At 37.4% G+C, this 17,738-nt stretch overlaps 1 long non-coding RNA gene across 1 annotated transcript; it reads left to right on the plus strand.

Moving 5' to 3' along the window:
• Window positions 1-1,981: 1,981 nt before the first annotated feature.
• LOC117409543 (uncharacterized) lies at window positions 1,982-17,530 on the plus strand. Its single transcript, XR_004545521.3, has 2 exons — window positions 1,982-2,588; window positions 16,731-17,530. It is a non-coding gene; the product is annotated as an uncharacterized LOC117409543 (long non-coding RNA).
• The last annotated feature ends 208 nt before the right edge of the window (window positions 17,531-17,738 follow it).

Consider the following 17,738-nt stretch of genomic DNA (forward strand, 5'->3'; position numbering starts at 1 on the left):
AGCTGATTTATAACCAGTGTGAACACATTTAATGATATGTTTTGGTAATAATACCATAATACAAAAGTCAGTTTTTGTGTTTAATAAAAAAAAAAAGGCAGCAGTGTAAGCACAACCACCTTTTTTTACTTAAAACATTTTGTAAATTAGCCAGGTTACTATATATATATATATATATATATATATATACACACACAGTGCCTTGCAAAAGTATTCAGACCCTGACCAATTCTCATATTACTGAATTACAAATGGTACATTGAAATTTCGTTCTGTTTGATATTTTATTTTAAAACACTGAAACTCAAAATCAATTACTGTAAGGTGACATTGGTTTTATGTTGGGAAATATTTTTAAGAAAACTAAAAAAAACTGAAATATCTTGCTTGCATAAGTATTCAACCCCCACACATTAATATTTGGTAGAGCCACCTTTCGCTGCAATAACAGCTTTAAGTCTTTTGGGGTATATACCAGCTTTGCACACAGTGTCGGAGTGATTTTGGCCCATTCTTCTTGGCAGATTTGCTCCAGGTTGTTCAGGTTGGTTGGACGACGCTTGTGGACCGCAATTTTCAAATAGTGCCACAGATTCTCAATGGGATTGAGATCAGGACTTTGACTGGGCCACTGTAAGACATTCACCTTTTTGTTCTTGATCCACTCCAATGTTGCTTTGGCCTTGTGCTTGGGATCATTGTCCTGCTGAAAGGTGAATTTCCTCCCAAGCTTCAGTTTTTTAGCGGACTAAAGCATGTTCCCTTGCAGTATTTCCCTGTATTTTGCTCCATCCATTCTTCCTTCAATTTTAACAAGATGCCCAGTCCCTGCTGATGAGAAGCATCCCCACAGCATGATGCTGCCACCACCATACTTCACTGTAGGGATGGTGTGTCTTGAGGCATGGGCAGTGTTAGGTTTGCGCCACACATAGCGCTTTGAGTTTTGGCCAAAATGCTCTATCTTGGTCTCATCTGACCACAAAACCTTTTCCCACATCGCAGCTGGGTCACTCTCATGCTTTCTGGCAAACTCCAGACATGCTTTCAGATGGTACTTTTTGAGTAACGGCTTCTTTCTTGCCACCCTTCCATACAGGCCAGTGTTATGCAGAGCTCTTGAGTTTTGAGGGACAGCCTTTTCTTGGCAGTGCCTGGGTGGTGTGATGCAGCTTCCACTTCCTGATTATTGATCCAACTGTGCTCACTGGGATATCCAAACACTTGGATATTATTTTGTACCCTTTCCCTAATCTATGCATTTGTATTACTTTATCTCTAACTTCAGTAGAATGCTCTTTGGTTTTCATTTTCCTTCAGATTCACAGCCTGACCAATGATCCTTCAACAGTGGGGTTTTTATCCAGAAAATGTGACAGCAACTTTAATGGTTCACAGGTGGAGGCCAATGGTAAGGTAATTGTGTCCTCGTTAGGGCAATTTCTTTCATCGGTGTAAACTGGGAGCTTCCACAGCATAGGGGTTGAATACTTATGCAAGCAAGATATTTCAGTTTTTTATTTTTCTTAAAAATATTTCCCAACATAAAACCAATGTCACCTTACAATAATTGATTTTGAGTTTCAGTGTTTTAAAATAAAATATCAAACAACAAAATTTCAATGTACCATTTGTAATTCAGTAATATGAGAGAATTGGTCAGGGGTCTGAATACTTTTGCAAGGCACTGTATATATATATATATATATATATATATATATATATATATATATATATACATGTAAATTTGCAGCAGTTTTACAGATTATATATATAATATGTAAATTTGCAGCAGTTTTACAGATTTAACACTACATAAACATATAGCCTGTTTTTGAAAGACATACTTATAAGCATATACCCTTAATTTGTAACACGTTTGGTTACTGTAAACATTTTACATACAATTATTACTCAATTAGTGAAGGCGTCATATAAAAATAATAACCAGAACAGTGCATGACATTTTTGGCCCTGTCGAGTTCACTGTTTTGCTGATAGAGGGCGCCATAGGTAAATCATGCATACAGTGTGGGTAGCAGCTTTTCTTTCTGGAGAAGAAAGGGAACTCGGCAATCTTACAAAATTTGAGTGGAAGGTTTAAATTAGTTTCCGGAAGTTTATATTGTGCAGCTGCATTTCTGTTCATAACCTTATACCAGAGTGCATACATGACTAAGAGAAAGGCAGAGCACATACTTTACGAAGTACCTTTAAAAAGATGTATCCGTTCGTTTACCACGAGAGGTGATGCTGGTACTAGTACTAGTGATGTTACTACGAAGGACCGCATAATATGCTGTGATAGGGGAAATCCAGATTTGGTAAAGCATCACACGAGGAAAAGAAAAATGACTCTAGAAGAGGAAAACGAACTGGAGGACGACGGCCCGTCATGTAAAAGTTGGATAAAGAAAGAACTGAATGAAAACGAGGAATTGAGTCAAACACTTAGCAGAGTGGTGGAACTGAATTCTGGAAGTTTCTACGCGGAAGGCCAACATGTGGCATCTAGTGGTGGTGTCACTGGAAAAAGAAATTCAAATAAAAGATGCAAGGTGAACGACTGGAAACCCAAACTCGATAAGGTAATTCATTTTACCTACACTAGTACACAATTCTGAAATGTATGCTACCGCTGTGTCACAATGTCTGTAGTTAAGGGAATGTGGCGCCTTCGCGGAATCTTTTGATCTCTAAACCAGGGTTGTCAAACCTTTTCTGGGTTATGACTATATGAGCCACTTTTAAATTTCAGGCTGAGACGCGAGTCACAACAATAGATTTCACCGTGATGCATGTACCGTACTAATATTTAGCCATATTTAGGACATAAAATATTATAACGCACACAGCCGCAGTAGTGAGGGAAACAGCGCGGCCTGGTGGTGGATACTTCAATAGCATGAGTACTAATATGCAGCCAGCTCAGTCACTTTAAACACATTTTCAACTCTTGGTGATGTAAGTTTATGAAGGTTTTTATATTTTTTGTTTTTCAATAAGCACCGTCCTAAAACAAATAGCCCGACACCCCCTTTTTATGCTGATATATAGGTATTGTAGCGGCGGGCCGGTGGGTGAAGGCGGTATTGTCGCACTTAAAAGCTGTTGTCAGGTCTGTATCAAGCAAAGGGGTTAGGCAGACACCAAATAGCTCTTTTACTGAGTGTTTATTGTGCAGGTAGAATGCAGTACAGCACCGACACACTCACTCCCACAACCCGTAAACTGCCACTCCCTCCAGCTCACAATGAAAAGTTCTGAGAACGTTCGTTTTAAGTTACGAGAACCTTCTTTAGGAAGGAATGTTCCCAGAACGTTTTTCAGGAACATTTTCCAGACGTGATTAGAACGTTAGTTAGGTTGTGGTAAAGTTGGGAGAAAACGTTCCCGGTTTTTCAGGCGATTAGAAGTTACTTAGTATTCATACATTTTCAAAACATTACAATTATCTTTAGATATTACATAATGTGTATACACTTATAACACGAAATTAAGAATATTTCATTTGAATTTCCGTTTTACATTTTTAATTTAGACAAATGTGTAATAAATCGCCAGAATACAAGAAAGACGATATTTGTTTCTTCTTTTGATTGCAACCCCTATAACATGTCCTTGATCCCTTTCCTTTCCTCTTCTCTTTCCGTACACTCTTATGCGTCCTACAGCAGCTTTCAAAATAATGTCTACAAAAAAAAATTAACTAGCAAGTTTATTTACTTTTTATAGGCTAGGGCATAGGCGTCGTGTTTGTATAATATTCGGTGGTGCCCAGCAGGGTCAGAGTACCGCCCCCTATACTTGCAGTCCGATAAAAAATAAAATAAATGGATGGATTGGAAACAGTAAAACGTTTAACAGTTTCTCTATATTGCATAAAACCACTGCCGTAAGAAAAACTTATTGTGGTTGTATTTAACAATCTATTTTATTATATATTATTGCTTTCGTATGACATACTGAGTACATTGTCCTATAAAATGGTATATTAGAGGATAAACGACAAAGATCTGCAGAATACAGTAACAACCAAGTGCTGATGGATCCATAACCCACAAAAGTAAATACTTACTAAATTTTTTTTTAAAAAAAAATGCGATGTTCTAATTGTTTCCAGGTAACCTGACAAAGTTCTCTGTGTTGCTGCTCTGGCTGCCCAAACAATGCGTTTAACTTTTTAAATGATTAAACCAGCATTTCATTTCAAAAGCAAGGAGTGTAAACAATACTTCTGAGTCGTTTTAAAGCAACAACACAGACGGAAGCAAAATAAATGATATGGTACATAACAGGGCTGTCAGTTAAGCCTCAAAATAGCAATCGATTAATTGGGCACTCAAGTAAATATCATGCTTGTACCGCCCACATACATTTTCGCTCCATACCTCTCCCCGCGACGTTATTAGTATTATTATTATTTAGTAATCTATATAAACTCGTGACTAGTTTATATAGATTACATTCCAAAGTGCTGTACTCTCTATAAACTAGACACGAGTTTATAAAAAACGTCTTTTTTTATTGAGTGACAGCTGCAGCATCACGCACTGCATTTTGTTAATACACTATCTGTGAAACACACAATCCGGAAATCCCTGCCTAAAACAGCATCATCATCAATAATAATAATAATAATTACAAATAAATTGATTTACTTACCACAGCTTGCACACTCCAAAATTGCTTTTAACATCACTGATCATGTATTTATTTATTTATTTTTTCAACGTTATTGAATATTGTTAAATATTCATTATATACCAGTTCATTATGAAACTCCAAAGAAGTGCAAACTGTATACAGTCAGTTTTTTTTTTTTTTTTTTTTCCCAATTTATTTACAGGTTGTTGCCATGAATACAAAGCCTGTCACCCTTCTCTGGATTCAAGGCGGTGTTCTGACAATCTGAGCTACCCTGATGAAAAATATTAGGTAGCTCATTCTGTCAGACATAAATGACCAATAATAATGAGCTACCCTCCTGCTTTAACACACACAGCATTTTAACCCTTTATAACCAACAAACAAAATATGCTTTTTTAAAGTATTTTTAATAGTTAAAGACCGTGGATCAGAGGGGGTGTACTATCTCGTGGGGTGCACTTTTTCATGCTACGCTGGTTTTGGATAGCCCATACAGTACTGTGCAAAAGTTTTAGGCAGGTGTGAAAAAATGCTGTAAAGTAAGAATGCTTTCAAAAATAGACATGTTAATAGATTATATTTATCAATTAACAAAATGCAAAGTGAGTGAACAGAAGAAAAATCTACATCAAATCAATATTTGGTGTCACCACCCTTTGCCTTCAAAACAGCATCAATTCTTCTAGGTACACCTGCACACAGTTTTTGAAGGAACTCGGCAGGTAGGTTGGCCCAAACATCTTGGAGAACTAACCACAGTTCTGTGGATTTAGGCAGCCTCAGTTGCTTCTCTCTCTTCATGTAATCCCAGACAGACTCGATGATGTTGAGATCAGGGCTCTGTGGAGGCCATACCATCACTTCCAGGACTCCTTGTTCTTCTTTACGCTGAAGATAGTTCTTAATGACTTTCGCTGTATGTTTGGGGTCGCTGTATGTTTGGGGTCATTGTCATGCTGCAGAATAAATTTGGGGCCAATCAGATGCCTCCCTGATGGTATTGCATGATGGATAAGTATCTGCCTGTACTTCTCAGCATTGAGGAGACCATTAATTCTGACCAAATTCCCAACTCCATTTGCAGAAATGCAGCCCCAAACTTGCAAGGAACCTCCACCATGCTTCACTGTTGCCTGCAGACACTCATTCGTGTACCGCTCTCCAGCCCTTCGGCGAACAAACTGCCTTCTGCTACAGCCAGATATTTCAAATTTTGACTCATCAGTCCAGAGCATCTGCTGCCATTTTTCTGCACCCCAGTTCCTGTGTTTTCGTGCATAGTTGAGTCGCTTGGCCTTGTTTCCATGTCGGAGGTATGGCTTTTTGGCTGCAAGTCTTCCATGAAGGCCACTTCTGACCAGACTTCTCCGGACAGTAGATGGGTGTACCAGGGTCCCACTGTTTTCTGCCAATTCTGAGCTGATGGCACTGCTGGACATCTTCCGATTGCGAAGGGAACTAAGCATGATGTGTCTTTCATCTGCTGCAGTAAGTTTCCTTGGCCGACCACTGCGTCTACGGTCCTCAATGTTGCCTGTTTCTTTGTGCTTCTTCAAAAGAGCTTGGACAGCACATCTGGAAACCCCTGTCTGCCTTGAAATTTCTGCCTGGGAGAGACCTTGCTGATGCAGTATAACTACCTTGTGTCTTGTTGCTGTGCTCAGTCTTGCCATGGTGTATGACTTTTGACAGTAAACTGTCTTCAGAAACCTCACCTTGTTAGCTGAGTTTGGCTGTTCCTCACCCAGTTTTATTCCTCCTACACAGCTGTTTCTGTTTGTTAATGATTGTGTTACAACCTACATATTGAATTGATGATCATTAGCACCTGTTTGGTATAATTGTTTAATCATACACCTGACGATATGCCTACAAAATCCCTGACTTTGTGCAAGTGTACCTAGGAGAATTGATGCTGTTTTGAAGGCAAAGGGTGGTCACACCAAATATGGATTTGATTTAGATTTTTCTTCTGTTCACTCACTTTGCATTTAGTTAATTGATAAATATAATCTATTAACATGTCTATTTTTGAAAGCATTCTTACTTTACAGCATTTTTTCACACCTGCCTAAAACTTTTGCACAGTACTGTACATACTTTCCTATCTATAGTTAATAGCAATATTGACTGTATTTGATACCTGTACAAAGTTATAAGCTAATATGTTATAACTTGCCAAAAATGGTAGCTCGGATTTATGGGCGTGTATCGAAGAGGGAGGAAGTAAAATAAAAAAAATATCGCAGCGCATGCAAATTTTGTGTCGGCATGCACATTTTGTGTAGGTAGCTCATCCTGAGCGGTAGCTCAGATTGTCGGAACAGCATCCCGCTTTTTTTTTGTTTGTTTGTTTGTTTGTTTACATCGAGCACACAGAGGGGTGTACTTGCAAAGCAATAAACTGATTTGCTGGTAGGATGGGACCAGCAAATCAGATGCTAGTTAACACGAGCAGGAAAAGAAGAGCACGCCCACTGCTTGTCTTGTGGAATACTGGGTGCGTTCACAGAGATCATTCTGCGCAGTTTCTGTGCAGAATCAGATCTATTTAGCTAATGTTCACATATGTAAAATATAAGCTCAAACCCTAGTGGAGCAGGGCCCACATTCCTGAATATTGGTGGAGCACGGGCACCACGGGCCCATATAACTCGCTGCCTATGGGCCAGGGCTAGTTCATTTACAGTGGAAAAATAACAAATAAAAAATAAGGGTTGTATAGTTATGTAAATCTTTATTTTTAAAAAAGAATGTAATGAAAAAAGCAAAAAGAAGAAAATAATGTCATGAATATTGAATCTTTTAATATGAATCTTTAGAAATGGTCTATAATTTATAATAATTCTATAAAGTTTGTGTAGAATGAAGTTTATTTATAATAATTCTATAAAGCAATAAGGCACCTGAGTTGACATTTTCATTCCCTGGTCTCATCCTCTTGGTGCTCCATCTTAAACATACAAAAAGCTCAATATAATAGTGTGCAAGAGCACATCCATGCAGATAGTAACCAGCACTGTGGCGGCTGTTCAAGTGTTCATGCAAGAGGCAGGTAAATATGATCGCATTACCCTTTATTGCACTATAAGATTCGAGTTAGGTTTGGATTAAATCAAAAGTTTGACCCACCAGTTCACATTTAACAAATCCACTGCAAATAGCAGTTTTCAGTTTGGGGTATACAGGTCATACAGGGCTCTACGTCTAGATTTAACTGCTGGCCCCTTGGGCCACTGAGCTACTGTTTTTACTGGACTGGATGCAATTTTATCTGGCCCAATATATTTATATATTTTTTTCATGATGGTTTTTATTTTCAGTATAACTGTGTAACCAAAGAGAGCCCATGTCTCAAAAGAAAGTGGCTAAACGAAGCCTTTCAATATATGTTACTTAAGCCATTTTAACATGCACACATTTGTGTGCTTGTCAGAAAATGAAAGTACTATTAAGATTTGAAAATGTATGTGTACAAATTATACTCATTTTTTCACAAGCAAACATGCAACCGAGCTGTTACCATATGGTCACAGCAACACTAAAACTGAATTATAATAATCCTAATTAGGGATCCGTGGGTCAGAGTAGTCAAATACATGAAAAAAAAAACAAAACAAACAAACAATTGAATAGCATATTACATGTTCGAGTACACAAAAAAGCCTTATTCACTAGCTACCAGTAGAAACGCGTCTTTCATTTATTTATTTTTTAGTGCTGACGGTTAACACGTTTTATGTCAGTCTTAAAGCAGTTATTTGCATATTATACGTCCATTCTCTGGGATCCCAAAACAGGAATAACTGGAAATAAAACGAGGCACTTAGGAACACCCTCATAAAACAACATAACATGTAAAAGTTGAATAGTTCTTAGGAAGTGTGACAAGCAGGCTCTAGTGGTTACGTCAGACCAGAAAGGAGTACACAGACAGACGGTGGATGAAATGGTAAAGGCGCTTGCTTGCGCCGGTTTATTGTAAAATAAAAGGTTTGTACAAAACAAAACACAGGACACGGCGCTTGAGTCCAAATAAAACAGATAAACAAAACAGACTAATACTTAAAGAAACGGTGGACGGACAGACAAACAAACACGGTGAGTCAAACAGTTATTCTTTTTGTTATATTTTATTTTACCTCCTTCTCCACACCCGTTCTCCACTCACCGAACACACAACCCCGAGTGAGTAAAACTTGCATCTATATATACAGTTGTGCCGGGATTCAATTACCAATTAATTATTCACTTGAATCCCAGCACATGAATTCATTATGTGCAACCTCGTGCTCACATATTAAATACTTTAAATGCACGTGAAGTGATGTGCCATCCTCGTGCCTAAATATAATTATACACTTTAAATAACTCGTGCTGCACACACCCATTTATATCCCGTGCAGCCATCTCTATACACCAACATTAACACACACAACATACAACGCAGAAATGCACACAGGGGCGGGACACATTGCCACAGGAAGTCACACAAGTTCAGCGTAGGATATATTCCTTTGATGAAATTTAGTCAGCAATATTGTAACGCTTATTCAACACTATTGTTGATCTTGCAATTCTTTTTCTTTGGCATTGGGATCTTCAAGTATTAGGAGGGTTCCCAATGATAAAAGCAACAAGAGATTTTACAAGGGTTCTTTTTTCACACAGGTGTTGCGAAATAGTGGAAATTCTGTACTTAGTCAGGTGCTTTAGGCAAATAATGTAGACTTGTATGCTGGTTTCTCTGGTTTCTTTTTTGAATTTTGTTCACCTTCATCTAAAACACAAAAAAATGCTTGATTTTTCTGGCCTGTGCAAGCACATGAAAGCAGGGCCAAAAGCAATACACACCCTGTGAACAATATTAAATAAACATTTAGGTTGTTTGTGAATTGTGACCTAGTAACATAGTCATTATAATGACACAACTCCTTATGAATTTAAAAAAAGTAAACATATTTCCCACAAAAATTATTCTAATTGTCATGAGGTGTCAAGACAGGCTAAATAAAGTCAATGGTACCACTTCCACTGTATTCTTCTCCAGAAATCCAACAACTGCGTAGCAGCAGTCAGCCATGTTAAAGGAGTAATACAACATATTTAATGATGTAGATTGTATTGTCGTTTTTTTTACATTTTAAATTACATTTACCTTTCACACTGTGGGTATGTAAAACTTGATGTACATTTAATATTTACTCTAAGTTAAACTGCTACAGTAATTATGAAACGCATGCAGGAACACATATGTTGAAATACTTACCTAGTAATCAAAATGCATAAAGAATTGCAAAGGAAACAATTTGTGACTTCTGCTCCTCTTCAGTCATCATTGCCCATTGCAGGAGTCGCATAGCTGGGTGAAATAAGGTTCCACTCTTTCAAACACATCTTTGTATCATCATCGTCTTTTTCATGTGTAATGGTAGTTACTTCACAGCAGGCAGTGTCACAGAGGACATAGGGATTGTTTTGTTGTATTGTTTGAAAACTCTCAAGCTCTCCAAGTCTTTTTACAATTTGTGTGAGATGATTTTTCCCTGCGCGAACCAGACGTTTCAGCTGTTGTAGATAATTGCAGCGGTTTCCCATTTGAGAATTATCAAGGCTCCCATACTCATTTGCATCAGATGCAAGATTGACCATGGAATGCAGATTATAATCAAAGAAATCTTGCCCATACAGATTGCTTCCTTGTGCTACAAAGAATGTCAGTAATTGTCTTGCATAGTCATTTTGCTCTTGAGCAAGTCCTGGGCAGACAAGGATGCACAAGGCAACACTCAAGGTCATGAAGTGATCATAAAAGTATCATGTCACTCAGGCAACTCTGGTGCCTGTAATCTGTTGGGAATTGCATGACCATGTCAATTGGTAGGTTGCAGAGAGGTGAATTCCCATGGTGGTGCTCTTTCCTGCACTTTTCTTCAGAACGATTGGTCCGTTCTCAACGTTAGGTTGTCCACCTCTTGATATGTGATTTTATTCAGCCGCACACCTTTCTGTGTGCATTTGTTACATCCATAATACCCAGAGTATTGTTTAATGGATTTCACCATTGCCTTGGCAGGAGCATCGCAAATAATGCATCTCAGTTGGATCGTTAGTGTTTTGCCTCCATACTCTAAGCCATACTCTGCATTAGATTGCACAGATCATGTATAGTTTCCTCAAGAAATTCCAAATCCGTTGGTTTGGAAGAGCCAAGAGAAGGGTAACTGGAAAGATGGCGGCGGGTGACAAATGGGTAGCACACAGAATTGGCCAAAGTGTTACCTTGGTGCTCTTGAAGAGGGGCAATCCATGAATGTGCAAAGATATTTCCAAATAGTCTACATTGTTTACTATAGCTTCAGGGTATCTTTTCATGTGCTTTGAAATTTTGTTTTTCAACTCAAAATGAATGTACTGCATCCCTGACTTCATTTCTGTCGTGTTCATCAATGTTCTTGCTGTTGTAGGCAGCTCTGTTTATGCAGTATTTTTAGGAGAGCATCAAGTGCATCCTGCGTGACCTGGAATTTACTGGTCCATTCTGCCAGATCTTTTAGTGAAGTGCCCAGTGTTTTCCTCCTCACTTTCTGACATGTGATCATTTTGGTGGTCAACCACATTCCAGCTCTCTTCAGAAAAACTGTCACTTCTATCTTCGCCATGGTTGTTATGTAATTCATATTGCATTTGTTCTTTGTCAATACATTCAACATCCAATGGCAGCATGTCATCGTTACTTCCAGAATCAGAATTCAGTAGTATTAGACAGTGATTTTGTTGCAGTCTTCCAATGTCTTGTATTCTGCAGTCTACGTGTTTTTTAATCCATCCTAAAAACTACATATTAGTGTTAGTTAAATATTACTGTTATTATTTTGTATCTATGAACTAATTTATATTGATCATGTTTTGACACATGGTGGGTAGTGTTTGCGTTGTAAATTTCAAAATCCCCCAATGCAACGGTCCATAAATTGTCCTACCTAATGACACAATATATTAAGTCCAATTGAGAAATATCAGGTGGTGAAAAATGTAATTTTAAAACAAAATGTGTACAGGGTTTACACTGTGTTGTAGAATAAAAGCAAACTGAAAATGTTTTCATGTTAACTCCCCCACATATACAATATTTACGTAGAATATTGTTTCACATTATATTATTTTGTAGATCTGTGAAATTGACACAGAAGCCAAAATTTCATATAGGCACCTTGTCGTAAGCAGATGTTATTTTAATATAAATATCACACAGCAAAAATTCATTAGCGAATTTAACACTGTGGGTGTTAAAATCAATACTTCAAAGTGTACATGCGAGACCATCCAAAAAAGTATTAAATTAACACTTTGAAAAGTGTTGACGAGTTAACACCTATGCAGTGTAGGGTTCCCAACACTGGGTGTTGTAAAGTAACACTCTGAGAGTGACAATCAATCAGACAATAACACTGTGTAGTGTTGGGTTCCCAACACTGAGGGTGTTGGAAAATAACACTCCTGAAAGTGACAAACAATAACACTGTGTAGTGTTGGTTTCCCAGCACCTTTAGTGTTGAAAATCATCACTCTGAAAACAATACTGTGTAGTGCAGTGCTGGTTTCCCAACACGTTTGGCATTGAAAATTATCACTGAAAGTGACAAAAATCAAACAATAACACTTTATATTGTTGGGTTCCCAACACTGTGGGTGTTAGAAAATAATTCTTTAACAATCGAACGATAACTAGCATTACCACAGGATTTGCTTCTATACACTCTGGATGATCAGAAATGTGTATGTGTAGCACTGATACTGTGTAGTAAAAGCTAGTGGTCCTTTGTTAAAAAAAATAAAAAGAACTTAATGTAATTTCATTGGTTTCACAATTAACTTTTCAGTAAATACACCTCAGGTAAATTCAGTCAGTGTTCAGTTTTTATTTAAACAATGCAATTTCCCATTTAAGGGTCTATATAAATAGGAAAAGTAGCAACATGGTATCAGCCACTAAAAAAAAAAAAAAGAAGATTGTTTAACATCACTTGTCTCAAATGAGGCAGGCCTCTGTGACAACATATAGGAATGAATCACATCCATATGACATTTGAATATCAAAAGGTTTGAAATATCTAAAGCTCTCCTTTTTCAAAACCAGTATCTTCCTTTGGTTTTTTTTCACTGACTTGAAAAGCATGACAATGTTCATGAAAATAAGTTTGAAATTCAACCAAAACAAAGAAAACTTGCTCCTTGTGTGGGACTTTCCTTGTTTCTACCTATATCAATATTGTATAGGCTACTGCTGTCTGAACAAATGTGAACAGGCTACAAAGAGACTCATCGTATTTCACACTGAACACAAAATGAGCCTTAAAGAACTCATCAAAGGCTGCAAGTGCTGTGCTTGCCCGACAAGGTATGAGGTTTCTGTCCATCACAATGTAAAAACATTGCAGATCAGCTTTTGTCATCCCAGTAGCCAGGAGGTATGGTTGATGGTTTCCTTCAATCTCAGCGAGGTGGTCGTCCAAACTTCGGCATGACTAGAAAACACAATGACAGCAATTCAAAATGGTCAACCACATTGTTATCAGCATAAGAACATTATGCCATATACATGACACTAAATTAACAAATATATTAACTATTTGTCAAACAATATGGGACCCAGAACAAACCTTATGAAATTTCACCAAACGATCCACCGCGTCACAAACACTGATTTTCAAGGCCCTCTTCCTTACAGCTGGTTGGGGTGCAAGAAGATGCAGCAAAAGTAGCAGGGAGGCCATATCACTGTCCCACTCTGCAAAAACATAACACAAAACTTAAAACTACTACTCCTGTTGTGCTGTATCAATCTCACTGATCTCATACATTCTGTAAAATTTTACTGTCAGCTTTTAAGATTTAATTTAATTCAGACAGGTATGATATGAACAGACTGTTTTCAAGAATACCTGGATCTTCATCCAAGTCTCCATCTTTCTTGGCAACAGATTTCATCAGCTTCAGTAGAAAAGGTGTAGCTGTAAGGGTCCTCGCCTCCTTGATAACTTTGTCTTTGAAGTTGGAACTCCATTTTTCCAAAAACTTTGCTGCCGTCTCAGAGCCGAAGAGCAAGGAAAAGTTTTAAAGGATCTAAGTGTAAATAAGACAATCCACAAAGCTAAAATTTAAATTCCCCAAAGAAAATACCTCAATCAGATCACATGGTTGGACAACCATCAAGCCAACTGCAGCCAATACAAACACTAACCAGTCCCTTGGTGTCGAGGAATTGAGGGAAGACACTCGGTACACTGGTACACTTCTCATGGTCATGGACGATGCGCTGTCAGTGGTCAAAGGTTTCTCTCATCTTGAGTAGAATTACCTCCCGATCATTGGAGTGATTCTTCATGAGTGATATGGCCTCCACGCAACTGTCGTCTTGTAGTTGATCATGTAGATGGCTGATTACCCTTGAAGTAGTGGGACCTCCACTTGTCACTATCTTCTGACTTTCCATCTTTGTACTGGTCTTGCGTTGTATTGTTTTGAGACACCACGCCAGGAAACCTGTGCCACTCTGGCTATCGTAGAAATGTTGCTGTTCAGAGAGAAAAAAATAAACTTGTTGAATTCATGTGCATAAAATGAGTATAAAGTATAAATCATGCATAAAATCAAAATAAAGTAATGCACTATGTCACATGAATTAGTGGGTTTCGAATTCATTTCCCCATGTCATTGTTATGGAGCTAATAACAGTGTCAACACAACAACCATCACATTTATCAACCTGGCATTGTCTTTTATTCCGTGTGCCAGTGGGCGCAGCGCTGGCTGAAGATTGATGGGCATTTGTCAGCCTTATTAAAATGTTTCTGCTGTAGCTCCAGGGCTAGCTGTAAAATGCCCTCTGAGTGATTGTGTTGCCAGTGCACTCCTTGTACAAAACCAAAGTGTTGATGGCTGCCAGGTCTAAAATGTTATAAAAAACATAGCCACAGGCCACCTGCGAGTACCACCTTTTGACAGAAGGTGGTACATCCGTGCCATTTGATCCAGTACATCCACACCGTACTTCATTGCATTGTAAAATGCAACAGTCTCTGGCTTTCATTTAGCATCAGTCCCAATCGTTAGTGATTTGTACAGAGAGCTTAGAATAAGCACATTTTTTAATTTGTTTTACACCTGTAAGTGGCATAGCTATATCGCACTGTATTGTGATTCAATGTGTATATTTTGTGACAACTGCTAATAAAATAAATAGTAATAATATATGATGTGTAGAATGACTTTCATTAGTGTTTCAGCACTCGACAGGAGTATATAATACATTCTTTCACAATGACTTTTGATTTTATTACAAAGCCCAGACTAAATTATAGGCTATATTGTATTGATTTCAATATGCCGCATAAATAGGTCGGCAGGGCAGTCCACGGTTCACCGCGCACCAGCGACCCCTGTGGCTGATAGGGCTTCTGCAGTAGAGCCATTCAGATCTGTGGTGTTCTCTGGCACTATAGGTCTGGTGGCTTCGCTGTGGATCGTTTAAAAATGATTTAATTAATACTTTTATTTTTTTAAACTGTTTTTCAGACAATGCAGTGTACCAAGTAGTCTGTTGAAAATTAAATACTCACTTTCTCAGAAACTAAACCTTGCTAAACAAAACACTTCAGACTGCCGTTGAACAGCTCTAGATAGACGTTTCTGTTTTCTAGTCTTTTTCTGATCCCTGTTTCTTGGACACTGTAGGTGCCTGTCTGTGCGTTGATGGTTTGTTTATTTATTTATTTATTTTTTTTTTTTAAAGTGCTCTAGGTTACTCAAACAACCATTCACAATTTAAACATCTTGTTTTTATTATTGAAGGAAAATATATGCTGAAGCTTTGGCGTGACAGGCTTGGTGAAAGGACCTTCATTCTAATCATGTACTCGATGAACGTGCTTAAACAACCTGACGAACATCCAGTGCATGTGAATGATGTCACTTGCATAGCAGGCGCACAGAGCCGACATTTATTTTACTGTTTAGTTTTTTGCAGAACTGACGCTTGGGTGAAGAACATTTCAAGATCCGTGAATAGTTTAATACAAATTTTACCATGCCTTCAGTGGGCTGTTGTAAGCAACATCAAACAAGCTTAGACACTCCTGCCTTAAACGATGCCAACTCTTCAGATCGCCTTCTTTCCTTGCTTGCTTTCACTTCACTTGCACATGCAGCTGTGAGAGACGGCAGGGAGATTTAAATTGTACTAAATGTACTAACACGTAATCATTGTGTGCTGTTTTAATTATGTGGTAATATATATAAACAATAGTTAACATTTCAAATGAGTGCTGTGTTTTTTTTTATTTTTTTTTTTATTTTTTAAACCAGTAGGCTAAAATATATATTAAAAAAATAAATACTTTACACAACTGGCTCATTTTTATTGTGGTTTGAATTAAAGTACTTGTGTGTTTATCTTGAAGTAGTTATTTGTTATGTTTCTGGTATACAGCTATAGCCTAATATTGGCACCCTCTGTCTTTTTCAAGGGTTAACATTAAATGAGACACTAATTCAACTTATCTTGTATTTGGTAGTACTGGACAATTTAAAAATAAATAAATAAAAAAAAAAAAAAAAAAAAACTTTCTTCCTCGATTTGAATGACAAAAGTGTATTTTAACAATCTATTTCAAGATGTGACATCTATGAGAGACTTTTTTACACTCCAAATGACAAAACCCCTCAAAAGTAGTGCTCTTAACAAGAACAGTGTCATTGCTACTGCTATTGTTCAAACCTGAAGATTGTGTTAAAACATGGCTAGGCAAAAGTTAGACAAGTAGATGAGAACTTGAAGCATAGGTCAGTACATTTGCTCTAGAAACAAAAATGCGATCCCTCTTCCTCAATTATAGGATCTGGAACCCTTTTGTTCACAAATTTAACTACAAGTAGTTTGAAAAATATAATGCTATGAAAATGGGAGGTACTTATTGTTACATTTTATTTTTTGGTTATTTTGCCAAACTCAAAACGTGTTGTTATAATAATAATAATAATAATAATAATAATAATAATAATTTTAAAATGTTTTGCAGGCTGCCCCATCAGAAGAGGAGCTTTGTCATTTCAACACATTTCAGTACTGGAGGGTTCCTCTGCCTGGTGTCGATCTCTCAGAACTCCAGGATCCTGCAGCTGAGGGGAACAGGATGGCTGACCAAACTGCAACAGAACGGACACATACTGAAATGGAAACATGATTTTGTATCTGTGGTAGAAATCAGAAAACAAGAGTATTCCTGTAGTTTTCAAAATGTAATTACACATAGTGAATGTGAAAACCGACACTTTTGACTGGATTACACAAACATGTAGGCATTGCAGAATTTGATAATTATCTTTTTCTCTCTGTGGCTCGCAAGAGTATCATAATCTAATTGGCTCATGGATTTCTAAAGCGGTAATTTTCTGTGTGTCTAAACCCCCCACTATTTTTACATTTTTCCATAGCATGCAAGTCCTCCAAGAAGTACACTGTGTTCACTATTTACACTGAACAATACATATTTGTGTCAAACAGGATTGCATTCTTCTAGCACTAGTTATTTCAAGAGGTTATGTTTTAGCAACTATAAATTAATTGCAAGAAATGTGTTGCATTTTCGAATCCAATTTCGTAATTAAACGTGACTGTTACATGACTGGCAGGATTTCTCAGTCTAGCTGTATTTATTTTTTTGTTTAAAAGAAGCATTTTGTATGGTACAGTATACTATGAGAAACCGATTTTAGACACAATTATTGTATGTATCTGAATTAATTGTATTGCAAACTAGGGGAATACAATAACAAATAAACATTTTTCCCACCGTTTAACAATTAATTGTTAATTGAATTGTGTGATGCTGTCTTTCTGTACCATTGCTATTCAAACAGTCACCCATGATCTACACTGATATTACTAACCACTTTGCATCAAAAAGGAACTTGATAGGCCCAGGAAACGTTTTAAACATGAGAAATAACTGGAGCTTTTTGTCTCACCATTGTCTTCTGTACTCCTTTCTTTTGTAATAAAGAAAATGTATGCCAACAAGTTGAAA

Source organism: Acipenser ruthenus, chromosome 2, assembly GCF_902713425.1.
Source record: "Acipenser ruthenus chromosome 2, fAciRut3.2 maternal haplotype, whole genome shotgun sequence".
NCBI lineage: Eukaryota > Metazoa > Chordata > Actinopteri > Acipenseriformes > Acipenseridae > Acipenser > Acipenser ruthenus.